Source organism: Lactuca serriola, chromosome 8 (assembly GCF_051521515.1).
Source record: "Lactuca serriola cultivar US96UC23 chromosome 8, Lser_US96UC23_V15, whole genome shotgun sequence".
NCBI lineage: Eukaryota > Viridiplantae > Streptophyta > Magnoliopsida > Asterales > Asteraceae > Lactuca > Lactuca serriola.
In genome coordinates, this window is record NC_136415.1 from 199287066 (window position 1) to 199306835 (window position 19770).

The window sequence follows — 19770 nt, forward strand, 5'->3', positions numbered from 1 at the left end:
ATAAAATGGTGTAACTTTTTCAATTATATTTATGTTGGTTGTGTTTACTTTGATCACTATTGTAATTGTTGTTATGATACTATACATGAAGTCCTACACCCCCGGACGTTTCCGCCATCCATGGTTTGGGGGTCTGACAGATTGGTATCAGAGCATAATTTATAGTGAATTAAGTATATCAAACCACATAAGATATATAAACTATAAACACATTGGGACTATAAGTCTCTGATTTGAAGAACTTTCAAATGAATATACTTTTAGAAAATAAATAGTTTTCTTGTTAAAAGTATACATACATGCATTACATGCTTGCATGGTGTCATAACTAGGAGAACATAAAGTAAAAGAAGAGGAGTTGAACACTATGAATATGCCTTGGTATGTGTAATCAATTTTGGGAGGGATATAGCATGATCAACTATATCTGTCCGAGAAGTGAATTACACATATTGGGGGATAGTCATAATGGGAAACAAATCTAACAACCTAACTACACTCTACAAAGAATACTCTAAAGACCAAATCTAAACACTTAAAATACTATAGTAGTATCTTATGTTGCTATAGCACAATATTATTATTATTATCCGTTACATGCTTCTTACACCCCTATTATCGCACATACGACATGGTAGGATTCCACTTACCAGGAGACCCATACTTTCCCAATCAGGGAAATGCCAGCTGGATTGAAGAAGAGCCCGAAGAACTGATCGAAGAGGATCCCAAAGAATAACCCGAGGAAATAATCGAGGAGGTTAACAAAGAAGAAGAACCCGAGGAGGAAGATGAAATGGAGGACAAAGAAGAAGAAGAAGAGGAACTAGAAGAGGAACTCTTCAACCCTCCTTACATCGCCAGAGTGCCTGCGAAACGTTTCAGCTACAACAGGCCTGAGCCTCGTTGGGCAACAATGATCGAGAGGTGGAGCCGACAACAATGCCAATGATCACCATATGGCGACAAACGTGGTTACTACAACCTCAGCCACGGGGGATCGGCTGACAGAGTCCTCCCCGTCATGGTCCAGCATATCACGAATTTGGGGAACCAGAGTAGGGAAATGGTAGATTAAATTCGGAATCTCAACGCTGTTACAGAAGCCACCGATGCACACACCAGGGAGTTGGAAATGGACTTCTATCCAGTGGACCAACTTATCGAGGACCTTGCTGCCGCTCGAGCGGAGGTAAGGGAGTACCAGGTGAGGCATACAACACTCGAGGAGAGAGTGATCGTGGCCGAATGCCTGATTGCGGAGCGTCACAGAGCATCAACCTCATCTCAGGGCCCCCATGGACCAGATGTCACCCACCTCGAGTAGTGTTTACACTCACTACTAGAAAAACAGCCTTTTACGACGCGCAATGCGTGTTGTAAAATGCTCAGACGACGCGCAAATGCGTGTCAAGGAAGGCCAAGTCATAACAGGAGACGACACGATTTTGCGCGTCGTCTGTTTACGATGCGCATTTACGACGCACATTTATGACACGCTTTTACAACGCACGGTTATAACACGTAATGCGTACTAAGGAAGGCCTTGTCATAAAGGAAGACGACACACATTTGCGTGTTGTAATCTTACGTCGCGCGTGTTTATGACACGCAATGCGTATCAAAGAAGCCTCTGTCATAAAGGAACACGACACACATTTTTGCATGTCATAATTTTAAATATTTTTAAAATTATATATTTTTGATAGATTTACTAATTTCAAATTAAATAACACATTAAAAGTCTCATAATACAAAATAAAATACTATAAACAATAATGATAATTCATTGCACTAATATGTCAAATACAAATAATCATTCCGATAGTAAGTAAATGTAACACATTACTAATATTGTATAATATTTATTATAGAAAACAAAATATGTACAACATTAAAAGAAACCCATGACTAAATTCTCCTTCGACAATCTCCTTTGACAATTTCCTTTCTAAAAGAATAACATGAATGCATGAACTTTGAGAGGCCATAGGGCATGGAAGGAGGTTGCCAGAGCTGTCAGAACCTGCACATGGCAAATCGATCGGTAACTTAACATGCAATACAATACAAGATGATATGATATAGTTGGTATGGCATCCAACTATATATTTTTTTGTCTATTTTCTTTGTCAATGCCAATTAGGCCACTAAGCTTAGGAAAATGATTCTTTGGATCATTTTGTAAATAGGATTTTGAATATATGGTTAGCAAGTGTTGATGTGGGTGATAATCAACATTAAAATTTTAAATGCAATGACATATTTAACATACAAATTATAAATTCAAAAGTCATTTCCATTATGTCTCCATGTTTGTGTATTCATTTGATATAAATTATAAATTCAAAATCTCTCATAAATGAAGATTTACATATTATATAAAAATCAGGTCAAAACAAGAAGTGGGGTGGATAATATACCTGAATTGAGTATTTCTTTTCCTTGAATATTAAAAATAAAGCTGCAATTCTATGTGATCAAACGTCTTTGCCTAATGTCCCGAATATGAAATTCTTCAACTTCCGTTTGAAAGAATTTCAGCAACTTAGTGTTGATGTCTTTTAGCTTCAGTGAGTAAGTGAACTTCTTGATTAGATTCCTCTTTACTTTCAAACATTTGGCCACGATTTTTGCGGCTTCTTCGATTTCTTCTATCAACATCTTGGACTCTAGCTCTGTGTGATCAGAAAGAAGCATAGCCATTTCTTGTGGCTTAACCTGAAAATGGGGAGGAACATTAGATGGCTGAATTTGATGATATCAAGATGATGGAGACAAAACAGAGCTTCACAAATGGAAATATGATGAATTTGAGAAAATAATAATAATATATTACTTTCTATATTAAAAATACAATATCTTTTGACAATGAGGCAACGCTAGGCCCAAAACCTGTGGTTTTGACCCCCCGTCCCCCTTTTTGAATTTTGCATAAATTTTGATCATTTCCCATTTTTTACTATTCTCTTTCTGTTGTAAAACCAAATGATATCTCTCATTTCCATATATCATGTGATTAGTTACTTATTTTTCCTTATCAATTTTAATTTTCGTTGATTTGATAATACTAGCCAATTTTGATCCAAACGATAAAAGGGAGCGAATATAAACCAGAGGGATATTAGATTAAATAAATATTCTCCTTTTGGGATTTCTTGTACAATTCTTCTTCTTCCCTTTCATTTTGTGTTAGTTTATGGTCCTTCATGTATCTAATAAGCTTAATGTCAACTTACCTCCATTTCGCCATTAACATCATGTGTAGCCAGTGATTTCAACTTTTCACCATGTGTGCTTGACGTAGACTCATGAATTTCATTTAATTCGTTATCAAAATCACAAGAACAACAATAGCAAAATGAAGATGTGGCATTGATAACAAGTTAGGGGAAAACAAGGTGAAAAGTGAAAGTTTGTTGACTTTTTGTCAGTTTCTTTAAATAAAAAAATGTACTAGCATGCCTGCATATGCCATGCCCCCAATCACCAAACATCACATTAACACTTGCAATGATTTCACTAAGTTCTCAGCAGTAACACTTGCAAGAAATTCAGTAGGGGTAGGAGAGGTTGAATTTGTACCCTGCTGATGAGCAAGGGATGCAAATGTTTTCGGGAATGAAACCCCAAATAAACCTATAAAAAAATCAAGATCAAAAGTTATTAGTAATGTCAAAAAAAATTCACAAATATCAAGATCAACTGTTAGTGTCTCAAGTATCTCAAAAGATTGCCCCGGTGACAGCAAGTCATCACTCTCCACTGGTTCAACCACCTCTAACCGTGGGTCAGCCATGTCAACCACTGGTGGTGGTGGTGATTGACAAGGTGGTAGAATATAACATCTTACATACTGAAAACGGAAATTACATAATATACATCGAATGTCTCAAATCAAAAAGTAATAAAAAATGGAAAAATGTACCGGTTATCTAATATTTTTGCAACAGGTTCCTTGTAATCTGATAGCTAAGATGAAATGAAAAGAAATATATAATGTCATATTTATATAAAAGGATTAAAAAATATAGGTTATATGTTTATATGTAAAAGCTTCTTTATTTTTACATCATTCACCAAGTCCCTTGTGACTATAATAAGGAGCTAAAATGTAGCAAAATTACCTATAAGAGAGCATTTGAAGCATACTACTATATTATCTCATGCTGATGCATATTACAAACAGGTATGCATAACTGGATGGTGGACTGACTTTATAACCATAAAAAAGAAAGCCCAATCAATCTCAGGCAAAAAAAAATCCAGGAGAAAACAGTTAGTACCTCAAAAGCAAAGGTGTACTTCCAACATCAACACCTGAGATAAATAAAAAGAAGTGTTAAACATATAATTCCATGTAATGCTAAAAAAAGCATTGCTACAAAACCTTAAGACCCAATTAACACAAATTTTAAAGCACAAATCATTTGTTACTGTGATTTTAGAAATTTCAAAATTAGATATGAATCAAAAACTAAAAAGCTTTGGAAAACTATTGAATTGACATATTGAAAAGCGTTGAAAAAACATTGTTATCTCTTGCAATTAATCAAAAACTAAAATGCCGGAAGTGAAGCTAACAAACTGGTTGTTCCTAATTTAACCTTAGCAGCTCGTGCATCACTCGGTATACAAGTACAACCATATGCATTGTGTTAAATGTTAATAATAAATTTCTGCATAAAAACATAAATTTATTGTTTGCATGTCATATGTGAGCCGATTGTGAGCCATTAACAAGAACCAACAGCAGAAAACATGTTTTATTACCAACTACAGAAATAAAACTTAAAAATACATCGGCTTGGTAACTTTGTAATAACCATAAACCAAAACCATAATCTTAGTACATGAAACTGGATTTCAAGATAAAGGGGCAAATGTCAAAAGTGAAGACAAACTCTAAAACCAATTAGCAAAAATAACTCATAAAATGATGTCTGGTGGGAGCATATATAATAGAAAATAAATTTACCAGTAAACTAAATTTACCAGTAAACCAAATAACAAAAATAACACATAAAAGATTTTTTAACACTTTCCGAGTCCGATCCGGTTCTTACCCGAAAACCGAAATATGAAAAACATTAGAACCGGGAACTGCCCCAGTTATATGTAACTCTGGTTTCGTCTGGTCTGGTCCATTTTCCGATTTTCCGGCTCATACACTCATCCCTAATATAAAATAGTTAAAAGGGCATAAATGGAATTAAGATATATTAACTATAAAATATATCAAATCTGTTTTTGTTGGAATAAAAATTATAATAATACTTACTTAAAGCATGTAACTTGTGGTGGGATCAATGGTTTCCATTTAAGTTCCTTGCAACAAAATAAGAACTTCCATCACCTTGAAACCATTTTCAAGATTATTAGAAACTTCAAATAAACTAAAAAGAACTATTCAATGATGCATATTTTATGATGAAATGTGTGAAAATTACTTTATCTCTAAATATCGATGTTCCAACAGCCATCCCAACAAGGTTAATGCATTCAATGGCTTTGGCTCGAAGCATGCGATTAGCTTTATCAGTTGCATTTACTAATATGTCTTTTAAGTAGCTTTATCATGGCAATTTTAGAAGTGTTCTGTAATGAATTTACTTTCCACACACACAAAAAAAGACACTCAATATTATTGTTCTATTAACTTCTGGTAAGGACCGGTGAGAAACAAGGATGAATCATCCCCTCACAGCCTAGTTTTTCACTAATTAAAATCCTGATAGGCTCGAGACATCATCCACCCTGACATTAGGTGGCTTTGCTGCCTCTATTCCTGTTATTCCTTTTTTTTCTTTTCAATTTCTGTAATGAAATTGTCCCAGCTTCATGCTGTTTTTTTTTTATTTTATATTAATATTTTCAGTCTTTAAAAAAAACTTTCAAAAATCAAACAAATAGAGAATCTCCAAAAAGCTAAATGCAACAATAAAAAATGATGAATTATACAACATAAAGATTAAAACCTAGGGAATAAAACTACCTTTGCCACTTGTGAGAAGATTGAACAGGTTGACAGCCTGTAAGGAAACATTCTGAAAATCCAAACTCTTCCATGACCTTTGCTTAGCAAGGATTTTAGAAACTACACAAAGAAGAATTACAACTCTAAGCGCAAATAAGTTGCCAGTTAGCCTTAATCATGACAAAAGAAACCCAAAAAACTACCAAATTCATTAAATATATTTAAAATTGTAATAACTATCACAGAATGATCATTAATACATAAATAGAGGTAAAGTACCATTGATTACTAAAACATGGATTACCAGGATAATAACTTAAATATCTAGAACTTGTTAACATCTAATCGGTTTAAGAATTAATGGCATAAATATCAAGAACTTGTTAACATTATTGGTTATTGGTTTGATTTGAAGAATTTGATACCGGTTTATTGTCTCATCCACCTGCATTTCATGAAGAGCTGTTGTCCTGAAAAAGAAATCAAGAGAAGAATTTAAAGTCAAAATCACTAAAACAGAGTTGACCTCCAAATCATAGATACTGAGTGACTTTCATGGCGAGGAGAGAGAGAGAGAGAGAGAGAGCATGATCGTACATGTGAAGCATCTTGGAACCAAAACAGATTGAGAGTCCAAAGAAAAGGATGGTGGCTAGCTTTAAGCTTTCAATGAGAATGAGAGATTACCAAGGAGAAGTCGATAACATAAGGGTTAATTAGCCTCCAAAAAAAGAAAATTCATGATTAGTAAATTTGGGATTGCAAACAGGGGAGAGAGGAGTCGACTGTCGGAGGTGGCAGAATGTTGGGTTAATGATCGATCAATTATTGAGATGTAAATTCATGATTAGGGTTCGCGTTTTATAGGGCGGACTCGACACCGAAGCCGAATCCAACTACCATCTCAGATAAAAAAAGGTGCGCCTCTTCAATGCGTTCTACCGGTCACGGGCGCACTGAATCATTTGGTCTTCAACTTCACGCCATATTATCCATTATCCAAACCAATCTAACACGCTATACGGTGCTTCTATCTATGTTTCTCTCTCTATAGTTACAAAATAACCTAAAAAAACAAGAAATCATTCAAAATGGAACATGAAAACGACTTACATTGGGCTGGGAATGAGATCCAGAGAATAGAAGAAAGGATAAAAAGCCATTGTATCTTTCTTTTGCGTGCTTGCTTTTGTACGAGATAAAACCGAGGTTGAGAGAAGAGAGACATACCTGGTAGAAAGAGGAAGAGAAAGATCGAAATGGAGGTAGATCAGAACAAGGCAGGTTTTTTGATTTTTTTTGGGATTTCGTTTTCCGCCTAGATACTAAGCAAAACACACGTTCAGTAAAAAAAATATAAAGTAACACCTCTACACGACACACGCATTCTTTAAGTGCCCTCCATGTTTTTTTCCTTTAGTTGGGACACTAATTTTAGGGCACGCAAAAATGCATGTGCTAAATCCTTCTAATTTTGGCAGAGATGACATTAATTTTAGGGTACACACTTTTGCGTATCATAAATCTATGCGTGTCATAATTTACGTGTCATTAAAGGGCTATTTTCTAGCAGTGACTGCTCAAATTTTGTTATAAAACTAGGATTTCGAGTATGTGTTGGTGCTACTCTTTCTTGCGAAAAGGTTGACCCCGCGATTAAGTGATTACACTAGTCAAAGGGATTTTGTGCTGCCAAAAATTATCCTTTACATTGATGTAATGTGGACCCTTATGAGGTAAAATTTTCCCTAAACAATATGTACTAAAAGTTTATCAATGAATTTGGCATGCATTTTATTTAAGTGGATGTTTGCACTATATCTCACTACTTACTATTACAAACAACTTACAACTAATAACTCGAAGATTCGTAAGGTGTACCCCGAAGTTATGTGTAACTAAGAAATGATCGGCCTATAAATGGTGAGTCCGCCTTAGGACCTGTTCCTTGTTTGGTTGTGGAATTAGGGCAGACTCATTAGGTTCAACAGTTTATTAAAATTTTAATTACACACAATTGGGGCACGGCAAGCGAATCTTAGGAGTGGGTAAGATATGAAACAAAAATTACAAGACTTCATTTGAAGTCATTACTATTGAATTCATAAATTTATTTATATAGATTTCTACTATTAATTTGTTTGCAAACATATGGAAGTTGGGAAATACTATACTTAAAAACTAATGAACCAATTTCATGACACCCGACTTATATCCATTACTAAAAGACTTACACTTGTTTCGTCTTTAAAATTCTATGACAGAAAAATGCCACCTCGTAGATCTTCTAGACGCACTGAGAGAACTCCCCCGCCACCTCCCCAGTATGATCCTGTTATGCTCCAGGCTGCGGTTACAGCTGTAGTGGCAGCGGCTATGTCCCAAATCAGCACTGACGGTGCCAGGAGAACAGGGAGCGGTATTAACAACTCTACTCAAGGAGATAGCCAAGGGCATTCGAAAGAATGTTCCTATAAAGACTTCACAAATGGCAAACTCGATCCTTTCAATGGAAGCGGGGGCGTCATCGCTTTGATGCAATGGTTCGAGAAGACTGAATCCGTCTTCGAGATCTGTGCGTGCCCCGCAGTAGACGAAGTCAAATTCGCAGCTTGCACTTTCTTCGGCAGGGCCCTCACTTGGTGGAACGGCCACGTAAAATCGCTGACACTCTCTGTGGCTAATTCGTTGAGTTGGGAAGACATGAAAACTATGATGCTGAAGGAATATTGCCCAAGGGGTGAGGTGAAAAAATTAGAGCAAGAACTGTGGAATCTCAAGATGACGGGCTCTGCCCTTGCAGCTTACACCGCCCGATTCAATGATCTAGCACTCCTCTGTCCGGCGATGGTTACACCGGAAAGCAAGAAGGTGGAACGATATCTTTGGGGTCTATCATCCCAGATTCAAGATAGCGTGCTGGCCTCGAGAGCAACCACTTTTGACAGTGCCAAGGAGTTGGCACAACAACTCATTGATTATCGGGCCAGCCGTGTCATGGTGCCAACCACCTCCGATCAAGAAAAAGGAGGGAACAACTAGAGGAAGTTCTGGAACAATAAAAAGAAGCAACCGGCGCAGGATCCCGGAAAGAAACATCAAACTGTTGCCATCCATGCTGCCACTACTCCCTCCACTCCGGCTCCACGAAGGCAATACGCTGGAACTCTTCGCAAGTGTAACAAGTGCAACTTCCACCACACCGGTGCTTGTCGGGAAATGCACTGCAGTAATTGCAACAAGAAGGGGCACACTGCTCGATACTGTAAAGTGCCAGCCCAAGCCGTCACTCAAGCCGCTCCGGTCGCCAACACTGGAGCAAGCCAAACCTGTTACGGCTGTGGAGAGGCAGGGCACTTCAAAAGAAATTGCCCAAAAGCTCTAAACGCCAACGTTGGGGGTGCAGGAAGAGTCCTAGCCTTAGGGCACGGAGAAGCAGTCAAGGACCCCACTGTGATTACCGGTACGTTCTTCCTCAATAACTCTTATGCATGCGTACTTTTCGATAGTGGGGCAGAAAGGAGTTTCGTGAGCCACAAATTCAAACATTTACTTAAACGAAATCCCCAGTCATGAAAAGATTCATACGTCGTAGAAATGGCAAATGGAAAGGTTGAGCACGCTAATGATATTTTCATAGGGTGTACCCTCACTCTAGACAACCATTCATTTAAAATCGATCTAATGCTGGTCACAATAAAAAGTTTTGACATCATCATTGTGATGGATTGGTTAAGTTCTAATCGTGCTGAAATTTTATGTTACGAAAGGGCCGTACGCTTTAATCTGCCAAATGGCAAAACCCTTCTCGTCTATGGCGATAAACCTAGTACAAATCTACAAATCATTTCTTGCGTCAAGGCTCAAAAGTACCTCCGAAAGGAATACCACACCTTCTTAGCCCACGTCGTAGATAAGAAACAAGGGGTGAAGGATATCAAAGACATTCCAGAAGTGTGCAACTTCCCCGACGTATTCCCAGAAGATCTGCCATGTGTACCACTCGTGTGACAAGTTGAATTCTGAATCGAATTGGTTCCCGGAGCTACCCCTGTAGCCAAAGCTCCATATCGCCTAGCACCGGCAGAAATGCAAGAACTGTCTAGTCAATTGAACGAAATATTAAGCAAGGGGTTCATCAGACCGAGCTTTTCACCCTGGGGAGCACCAGTCCTATTTGTGAAAAAGAAGGATGGATCCTTTCGCATGTGCATCGACTATCGGGAGTTAAACAAACTTACTGTCAAGAATCGATATCCCCTACCCCGAATCGACGACCTCTTCGACCAACTTTAGGGAGCAAGCTACTTTTCAAAAATCGACTTGAGGTCGGGTTACCATCACCTCCGAGTTCAAGTGGATGATATTCCCAAGACAGCTTTCAGAATGCGCTACGGCCATTACGTATTTGTGGTGATGCCCTCTGGTCTGACAAACACACATGCGATATTCATGGATCTGATGAACTGAGTGTGTCGACCCTTCTTAGACAAATTCGTAATCGTATTCATCGACGATATCTTGGTCTATTCACGAAGCAAAGAAGAGCACAACCAACATCTGCGACTAGTATTGGAGACTCTAAGAACTGAGAAGCTTTATGCTAAAATTTCAAAGTGCAAATTTTCGCTCCGAGAAGTGGGATTCCTTGGCCACGTGGTTAGCGAGAAAGGGATACATGTGGATCCCTCCAAAATCAAAGCGATTGAAAACTAGTCAGCACCTGCAACGCCGACAAAAATCCGACAATTTTTACGACTCGCTGGATACTACCGAAGATTCATCCAAAACTTCTCCAAGATCGCTAAGCCACTCACCACATTGACCAAGAAATGTGTGATGTTTAAGTGGAAAGATAAACAAGAAGCCGCCTTTCAAATGTTAAAACAAGCCCTATGCAACGCACTGATCTTGTCTTTTCCAGAAGGAACCGATGACTTCGTGGTATATTGCGATGCTTCAAATCAAGGTCTCGGATGTGTGCTCATGCAGAGAGGGAAGGTCATTGCTTACGCATCAAGGCAACTTAAGACACACGAAGTTAATTATACTACCCACGACCTCGAATTGGGAGCAGTAGTGTTCGCCCTAAAGATCTGGAGGCACTACCTCTACGGAACAAAGTGAACTGTCTTCACCGATCACAAAAGTCTTCAGTATATCCTCAATCAAAAAGAGCTCAACATGTGGCAAAGAATATGGGTAAAGCTGCTGACGACTACGAGTGTGAGATTTGCTATCACCCGGGCAAGGCCAATGTAGTGGCCGATGCCCTAAGCAGAAAGGAATATTCGGGCTGCCGAGTAAAATCCTTAACCATGACAATCCATTCCCACCTGGCCACACAAATCAAGGAAGCACAACTAGAAGCCTTGAAACCAGAAAATGTGGTAGGTGAGGCATTAAGAGGGATGGATAATAACTTAGAAGTCAAGGATGATGGAGCACGTTACCTCATGAATCGGATCTGGACACCGAAGTTTGGTGGGTTTCGAGACGTTGTCATGAATAAATCACACAAGATTTGATAATCCATCCATCCCGGGTCAGATAAGATGTATCAAGACCTCAAGAAGTTATACTGTTGACCGAACATGAAAGCTGAGATTGCTACCTATGTGGGCAAGTGTCTGACTTGCACCAAGGTCAAGGTAGAATATCAAAAACCCTCAGGATTACTACACTAGCCTGATATACCTGAGTGGAAGTGGGAACGAATAACCATGGACTTCATAACCAAGCTACCTAAGACCACGGGTGGACTAGATACCATATGGGTAATTGTCGACAGACTGACAAGATGAAAGAGATCGACAAGATGGAGAAACTGACAAAGCTGTACATCAAGGAAATCGTGAGATTGCATGGGGTACCAAGGTCCATTATCTCAGATCGGGATAGTCGATTTACCTCGCGATTCTGACAATCACTTCAGAAATCCTTGGGAACTAGGATGGACATGAGTACAACTTATCACCCACAAACTGACGGGCAAAGTGATAGGACCATTCAGACGCTAGAAGACATGCTTACGGCGTGTCTGATAGACTTTGGTAAAGCTTGGGATACCCATTTTCCACTGGTCGAATTCTCGTACAACAGCAGTTATCACACTAGCATGAAGGTTGCACCGTTTGAAGGCCTCTATGGCCGCAGGTGCAGGTCACCATTGTGTTGGGCTAAGTCCCTAATAGCACCCTCACTGTTCCAGAGATAATAAGAGAAACTACAGAGAAGATTGTCCAAATCCGAGAACGATTAAAGGCTTCTAGAGACAGGCAGAAAAGTTACGCAGATAACAGATGGAGGCCTTTGGAATTCCAGGTTGGAGATCGGGTGCTATTAAAGGTCTCACCCTGGAAAGGTTTAATACGTTTCGTTAAGCGAGGAAAGCTGAACCCCAGATACATCGGGCCATTTGAGATCCTTGCTAGGATTGGCCCAGTAGCTTACAAGCTCTGCCTACCATAGGAACTTAATAACGTACGCCCTACCTTCCACGTATCAAACTTGAAGAAATGTCTATCCGACGAGACTCTCGTGATACCCCTCGACGAAATTGAAGTTAATGAGAGTTTCCATTTCGTGGAAGAACCAGTTGAGATCATGGATCAGGAGATCAAAAGAACGAAACAAAGTCATATTCCCATAGTGAAGGTTCGTTAGAACGCTAAACGAGGACCCGAGTTCAACTGGGAACGCGAGGATCAAATGAAACATAAATACCCACATCTTTTCCTTAACTCTTGAAGTCCCAGTCAAAATGCAAATTTCGGGACGAAATTCCTTGTAACGGGGGGATGATGTGACAACCATCATATTTATAAGATAGTTACATAAACATGATTAACAAATAATATAAATACTTTACAATGTATACAAATAATTAATAAACACTTAACAATTTTTTGACCATATCATGTCATATTTATAATAAAATTTAAACACTTTTAGAACACGTAGCAATTTTTTTAAAAATATAACCAAAAGTATCAAGTAAATCACCAATTTGTTTCCATCCAAAAAATCTTATAAAACGAAAAACGAATCATTTTAAACATTCCAAATCTAAAAGATATGTCGTGCATATTTACAAACATTCATCAAATTATTTAAACTTTTCAAATTATAGTTATCAAAATAAGATAGGAACATATGGTATTATTGGTGGTACCTTTTGGAATAATTTTATAATTTAACTAAAAAACACAAAAAATTAAAGATTATGCTATAAATATCCCCTTTATTATTTTTATTTTCCATAACCTCAATCTAATAAAATCATTTACAATTTAATTTGATTTTATTATTTTTTGTTTCTTTTCTTTTTTGTTTTTTTGGTTGTTTTTTCTTTTTTATTTATTTATTAGATTATTCCTATTATTTAAAAGAAATCAATCTAATCAATTATTTACACTTTTTATATGACATTGTTTTTTCCCCTTTTTATTTTTTTCTTTTCATTTATTTATTATATTATTCTTATTATTTAAAAAAAATAAAACTTAATTTTTTTTTGAAATTATACTACAAATGCAATTTCATTTGAAAAATGTAATTTTGCTCATTTGTAAAACTTTAATGTATTATATTTTCTTATAGAATAAAAAAGCTTAGTAGTTGTTATTATTATTATTATTATTATTATTATTATTATTATTATTATTATTATTATTAAAAACTTACTTTTTATATTGGAATTACACTACAAATTCATATTGGATAAAAAAAGCTTATTTTTCATTTGGTCTATCAAATTCATTCATAAACAATCTCTCTTTTTATTTATTTATTTATTATTATTATTATTATTATTATTATTATTATTATTATTATTATTATTATTATTATTATTATTGATTTGATTTGATTGGATTTATCTTTATCTTTAACTTTTTCTTTAATAATAAAGAAACTGATTTGACATAGCTTTAACTTTATACATTATATATACGATTCGTAGGATTCATTCAATTCAACATTCGTTAAATTCAATTCATATCAACATTCACGAAATTGTTGATGGGTCATTCTTATGACAAGTTTTCAAACTAACATGGTATGCATTTTAGATGGATAATTTTAGTTTATTTGTAAGTTGTTATATGTTATATTTTTAGTGAAATTCTTTTTAACTGACCAACTATACATTTATATTTATTAGGTGTTTAGCAATCATAAAAATTTAACATAGTGGATGCAAGAAATGACACGGTCTCTTGGATATGTGGTTGATATTAAAAAAATAAAGACAAAAGGAAGCATATATGTTTCAAAAGTCATTTTTATGTGTGATCGGGGTGGTGTACCTAGAGGTCTGGAGACGTCCACCAAAAAATAGGGTCAAGAAAAACAAATTTTCCATTCAAAATTTTTGCTTGTTACTATAAGTCGGAAGATGTTTGGAGGTTAAAGGTTTAAAATGATGAAGATAATCATGAACCTGAAATGTATATGGAAGGCCACATATATGCAAGACGGCTAACTTGTGACAACTGTCAAATTCTGGTCAAGTCAAAGTCAAACAAAGTCAACAAGTCAAACCGGTCAACTCAGTTAACCCTTGTATACTAGGGTTTACGTTATGTAATTACTGTACAATTCACCATTTTAATGAGGAATCATCATTTGGAAAGTTCGAGTAGTTATATTTCCTTAGCCTTAATAGTGCTAAACAATGAACCAAAGCGATAAAACATTATTGCATACTCATCGGGAGTGTGTAGGATCCTTAAACATGGCTTAACGGGGTTTACGGACCTTGAGTTGCGAAGCCGGACACTCAAAAATGTCAGAAACGAAATCTCTCTCAATCGTTTTCACTCTATCTCTCTATTTGAAATCTCTCCCAAAATCTCTCCCGAAGCTCTCTCAAAAGTTCCCGTGACTTTTTGTAACCATTTGGGCCATCCCGACCCTTAACCGGATCAAAAACCACTTAAAACGGGTAAAATACCCTTAAGGACCTGAAACCCCTCTTAAAGGGGTGAACCCTCTTAGGGTCGAAGGTCCGTGTAAGAACCGAACCCTGCTGAGCCGAAGTCCCAAGAACCGAACCCGAAACTCCAAGAACCGAACTTACCTTCGGACCGAACCCTCTATCTCGGACCCGAACCTCACATGCGAACCCGAACCCCACTTTCGGTCCATTTCGCTTCCGACCAGTTTTGCCCCATTTCGCTTCCTAGCCCATTTCGCCTTCGGTCCAGCACCAGGAGGGACCGAACCCTCGCTCCTTGGGTCCTTCATGCGAGAAGGCTCGCAGCTTCGCCTCAACTTCCCGATTTTCGACTACAACTTCATTTTAAGCCCGTTTTCCATCATTTTAACGCGGGATTTTCACCGAAAACTTTATTCTAACATATGAGGCCCCAAAATTCATAATTAATCACGTTTTTAGTGCCAACCTTATCCAAGCATTAGTGGGTGAAGTACAAAGGGTGGAGTGTTGACTTTTCTTTGATTTATGACACAAGCAACCACCCATACCCACTCCATGACCAACCCACACCCCTCCCCACCATCCCTAGTCACTTCATAGTCCTTTCCCACTCATTTCCTAGCTATACTCACGTCCTAAGGGATGGAAAACTCACCCTCTCTCTTCACTTCACTAATTTTCCCTCATTTTCGCCAAAGATCAAACACATCATTTCTCTCAAATTCTTTGTCATGATTTCGAGATTTCCAAGGAATTTTTCAAGCTTTCCTTCTACATTTGGTAAGTATCATCACCCTTCATATGGATATTACACTTCCTTTTACTCAAATCATTGATTTCTTACATAAAGTCCATCATAATTGTGTTAGATTCTCGAATCTTGAAGCAATCCTCCAAGTGTTCTTGAGTTGAACACTTCTCTCCTTCAACATCCATCCACTGAAATCAAATAAGGTGAGTTCATACCCCTATCTTTTCATGTTTTTCTTAAGTTTTAAGGGGGGGGGGGTGGAATACAAGTTAAAACACCAAGAACACAACTAAACACGTCCAACAGCTTTCATCAGAAAAGTTTAACTCAATTCACAGACTGTTTTGGTCAACTTATACATTTTAGTTTTCAAAACTGTATTAGGTGCAAATATTTCAGGTTCATACCTTCAAAATGACTACTTGCACATCTCCATACGATTTTGCTACAACTTATGGTGATTTTTACAAAACTGCCTATCATTTCAAGAATAAATCCGAACCCGTCTGTGATTATGGACTTTTTCACACAAGTTGGAGGTCACTAAAAATCATAATAAAATTTATGAACAAACTAGACTCATTTTCCAAACTCTCAGAATTTACGGATTCTGATTTGGACCTTTGATGATTTTTCTATAAATTTTCTAATAACAGTAATAGAAATGTTGACACTAGAAAAATGCTATCAATTTCATTTGCACCTTGTAACTTGTTGAGCAAGGTGTGTATCATTACGTGAATATATGTTTTTACATTACATGTCATTTCATCTTGGTGAGTTGACATACATCAGAAAACAAATGAATTTTTACCTTCATAAGTATGGTAATTAATTAATTGTTATAAACAAAGTTTACATACATGGTATACACACATTTGATAAACTATGGAAGTATAGTTTATGTCGCTTTTACATTATAAACGATTATAATAAACTATAATAGGTATAGTTTATGTTTCATTATGTTTCAAACTTTTTACCTAAGGTTTTCAGTTCACGTAAATGTGTTAATGAATAAATTTGTGAGACATTCGCTTCGCGTTACCTCCAAGTAACGAAATCAAAAGTCCTGTAAATTGTAACCTGATTCTCTTGTAGGGAGAACGTGATTGTTATGTATAGATCTATATTGGGTCTGACAAACCCACACCTAAGCTGCATGCAACAACTAGACCGGCAGGTCTGAGGTGACAAGTGTCATTTAATTTGCGACGCCTGAAGAACGTCGTATTGCGAGGCCGTCTGAGTCATAGTATGGTTATAATAACTCACATGTGGTATTAACAAAACATAATATTTATGGGTTTTACTTCTAAAATTAACGAGTTTATGTCGATTTAAACTTGCATAAATTTCTTTAAGTATGGTAAAATACTTGTGCACTTCGATCTTGACTTTTAAGATTACAACGCATTACATAAGAAGATATTGTATCTTTCTTGAGCAAACATCATTTTTTACAAGAAAAGAATTTTTGCATCACCTTCAAAAACTTATGAACTCACCAACTTAATTGTTGACACTCTTTCAAAACTACTTGTATTCTCATTAAATCCATAAACAGGTAACCAAGTGCTTTTGAGGATGGGATGTAAGGCGTCAAACATTTCATTTTTGTCAACATGATGTAATTGATTTGGAAACATGTAAACTCATACAATGGTGTAACTTTTTCAATTATATTTATGTTTGTTGTGTTTACTTTGATCACTATTGTAATTGTTGTTATGATACTATACATGAAGTCCTCCATCCCCGGACGTTTCAGCCATCCTTGGTTTGGGGGTGTGACATAACCCCAAATGAATAAAAAATGGTTGAAGAATTGAAGATAAACAATGTCCCCTCACGGAATATTCTATCGGCACTGAAGAGACAAAAATTCTAAAAATATTTCTAAAGTAAAATCAGTTTATAATGAGTGTTACAAAATTCGAATGGAGGAGCATGGAGACCGAGGTTAAATACAAGTTTTCTTCGGATTTTTGCATTCAAAATGATATATATTTAACCATCGTGCAAATCATACAACCAATGCCTTAGAAGATGTATTCTTTGTTCACCCAACTAATTAGAGATATGGAGTGCATTTCCACATGTTATGATGATGGATGCCACCTACAAGACTAACAAGTACGAATATTTTATTTTTAATTGTTTTGTATTTATTATTAGGTGTAACATGCATTTTATATTTTGTTATACTAATTATTTTTCTTTTATTAATAGGTATAACAAAGCTTTTAATGGAGATTGTTGGTGTTACTTCAATAAACACATCATTTTCCATTGGTTTTGGGCTCATGGATAAAGAAAAGGATCCCAATTACATTTGGAGCTTTAAATTGTGTTAAGGCCATAATCAACAAATATGATAGCCCATGCATGATTGTTACTGACAAAGAGATACATCGATGAATGCATATAAAAAAGTACTCCCATTGGCCATTTAGATACTTTGTAGATGACACATATCTCAATCTATATTTACTAATTGCAGAGGACGTTACAAGAAAAATGTTGAGTGGAATTCCTTTTTAAGAGATTGGAATACTTTAGTTAATTCATTAATATTTGCAACATATTTGAGAAATTATTCAAAAGTTGACTCAAGAGTGACATATCATCCAAGTACTACCCAAGTTCTCCATTATCTCAATCAAGTCTGGTTGGATAAATAAAAAGAAAAATTTGTATCCACTTGAACTAACCAAATTTTAAACTTTTACAACGGCACTAACAATAGAGTTGAAGCCAATACTCGAAGTTGAAAAATTCTTGCATACACAACATGCTAAAATTGATAAATGTCACACCCCCAAACCAAGGATGGCAGAAACGTCCGGGGGTGGAGGACTTCATGTAGAGTATCACAACAACGAGTATAATAGTGCTCAAAGTAAATATAACCATCATAAATATAATTGAAAAAGTTACACCAAAGTATATGTTTACATGATTCGAATCAATTACATTATGATACAAAATGAACTGTTTGATGATTTATCGTCCCATCCTCAAAACGTGGTTGATTTCTTGATTCATTGAATTCCTGAGAATACAAGTAGTTTTGAAAAAGTGTCAACACAAAGGTTACTGAGTTCATAAGCTTTTGACAGTAAGAGTTTGAAAATCGATCTTTGTAAGAAGATGTATATCACCAAGAAAAATCCAATATTTTCCTTATAAAAGTTATGTAGTCCTAAATACCAGGACCGAAATGAATAAGTATTTTGTCATACTTAAAGCTATAATTGTGGTTTTAAATTGACATAAAACCCCTTTCAGATTTGAGATAAATCCCGTAATGAATGATGTGTGGTCTTAAATACCAAGACTGAAAATATACCATAATATCTGTAATTATTGATATAAAAAGTGATTTTAAATTAACATAAAACCTCTTTTGATTTATGCAATCCCTGTAAACTTATGTTGTTAGATCCCTATGTGAGCCGCTATAATCATACTAATGACCTGTATACACCTGCTACGACGTTTCTCAGGCGTCGCGTAAATGAAAATGACACTTGTCACCCGCAGACCTGCAGGTCCGGCTGTAGCTAGCAACGAGGTGTGGGGTGTCAAACCCAATATAGATCTATACACAACTATCACGTTCTCCCTCCAGGAGACTCTGATTATAACTAGCAGGAATTAGATTCCGTACTCGGACGTATGGACGAGAATGTCTCACAATTTAGGTTAACAAGTTTACGTGTGGTGTGCATAAGTGTAAAGCCTTTTCCTGTGGGAATAAAACCTTCCGAAATGTGTTTGTTGTGTTAATGGAAACATAAACCATACCTATTAAAGTTTATCCCAAAACGTTTGTAATGTATAAAAACTCTTTTATGAAGACGCTTTGTAATAAATTTACTCTTAATGTAATGAAAGTTCCCTTTTGTATAAATGTACCCTTCTGAAAATATACTTGTATTTTGTAAAGTATCATAAACTATACCTATTATAGTTTATCAAAAACAAGGGTAGAAATAGTAAAGTACATAAACTATACTTAACATAGTTTAATAATACATTTGTATGTAATGGGTGTATTTTAATTATAACACTTGGTTATTTCTATGTATTATCTAG

At 36.3% G+C, this 19770-nt stretch overlaps 2 long non-coding RNA genes across 2 annotated transcripts; one reads left to right on the forward strand and one right to left on the reverse strand.

The window, feature by feature from the left end:
- Positions 1–1832: 1832 nt before the first annotated feature.
- LOC145070202 (uncharacterized) lies at positions 1833–2800 on the reverse strand. The gene is made up of 2 exons (XR_013689861.1): positions 2424–2800; positions 1833–2026 (listed from the first exon to the last, which is right to left on the reverse strand). It is a non-coding gene; the product is annotated as an uncharacterized LOC145070202 (long non-coding RNA).
- A 12589-nt stretch (positions 2801–15389) lies between these two features.
- LOC145065554 (uncharacterized) lies at positions 15390–17331 on the forward strand. Its single transcript, XR_013688449.1, has 3 exons — positions 15390–15698; positions 15788–15872; positions 17237–17331. It is a non-coding gene; the product is annotated as an uncharacterized LOC145065554 (long non-coding RNA).
- The last annotated feature ends 2439 nt before the right edge of the window (positions 17332–19770 follow it).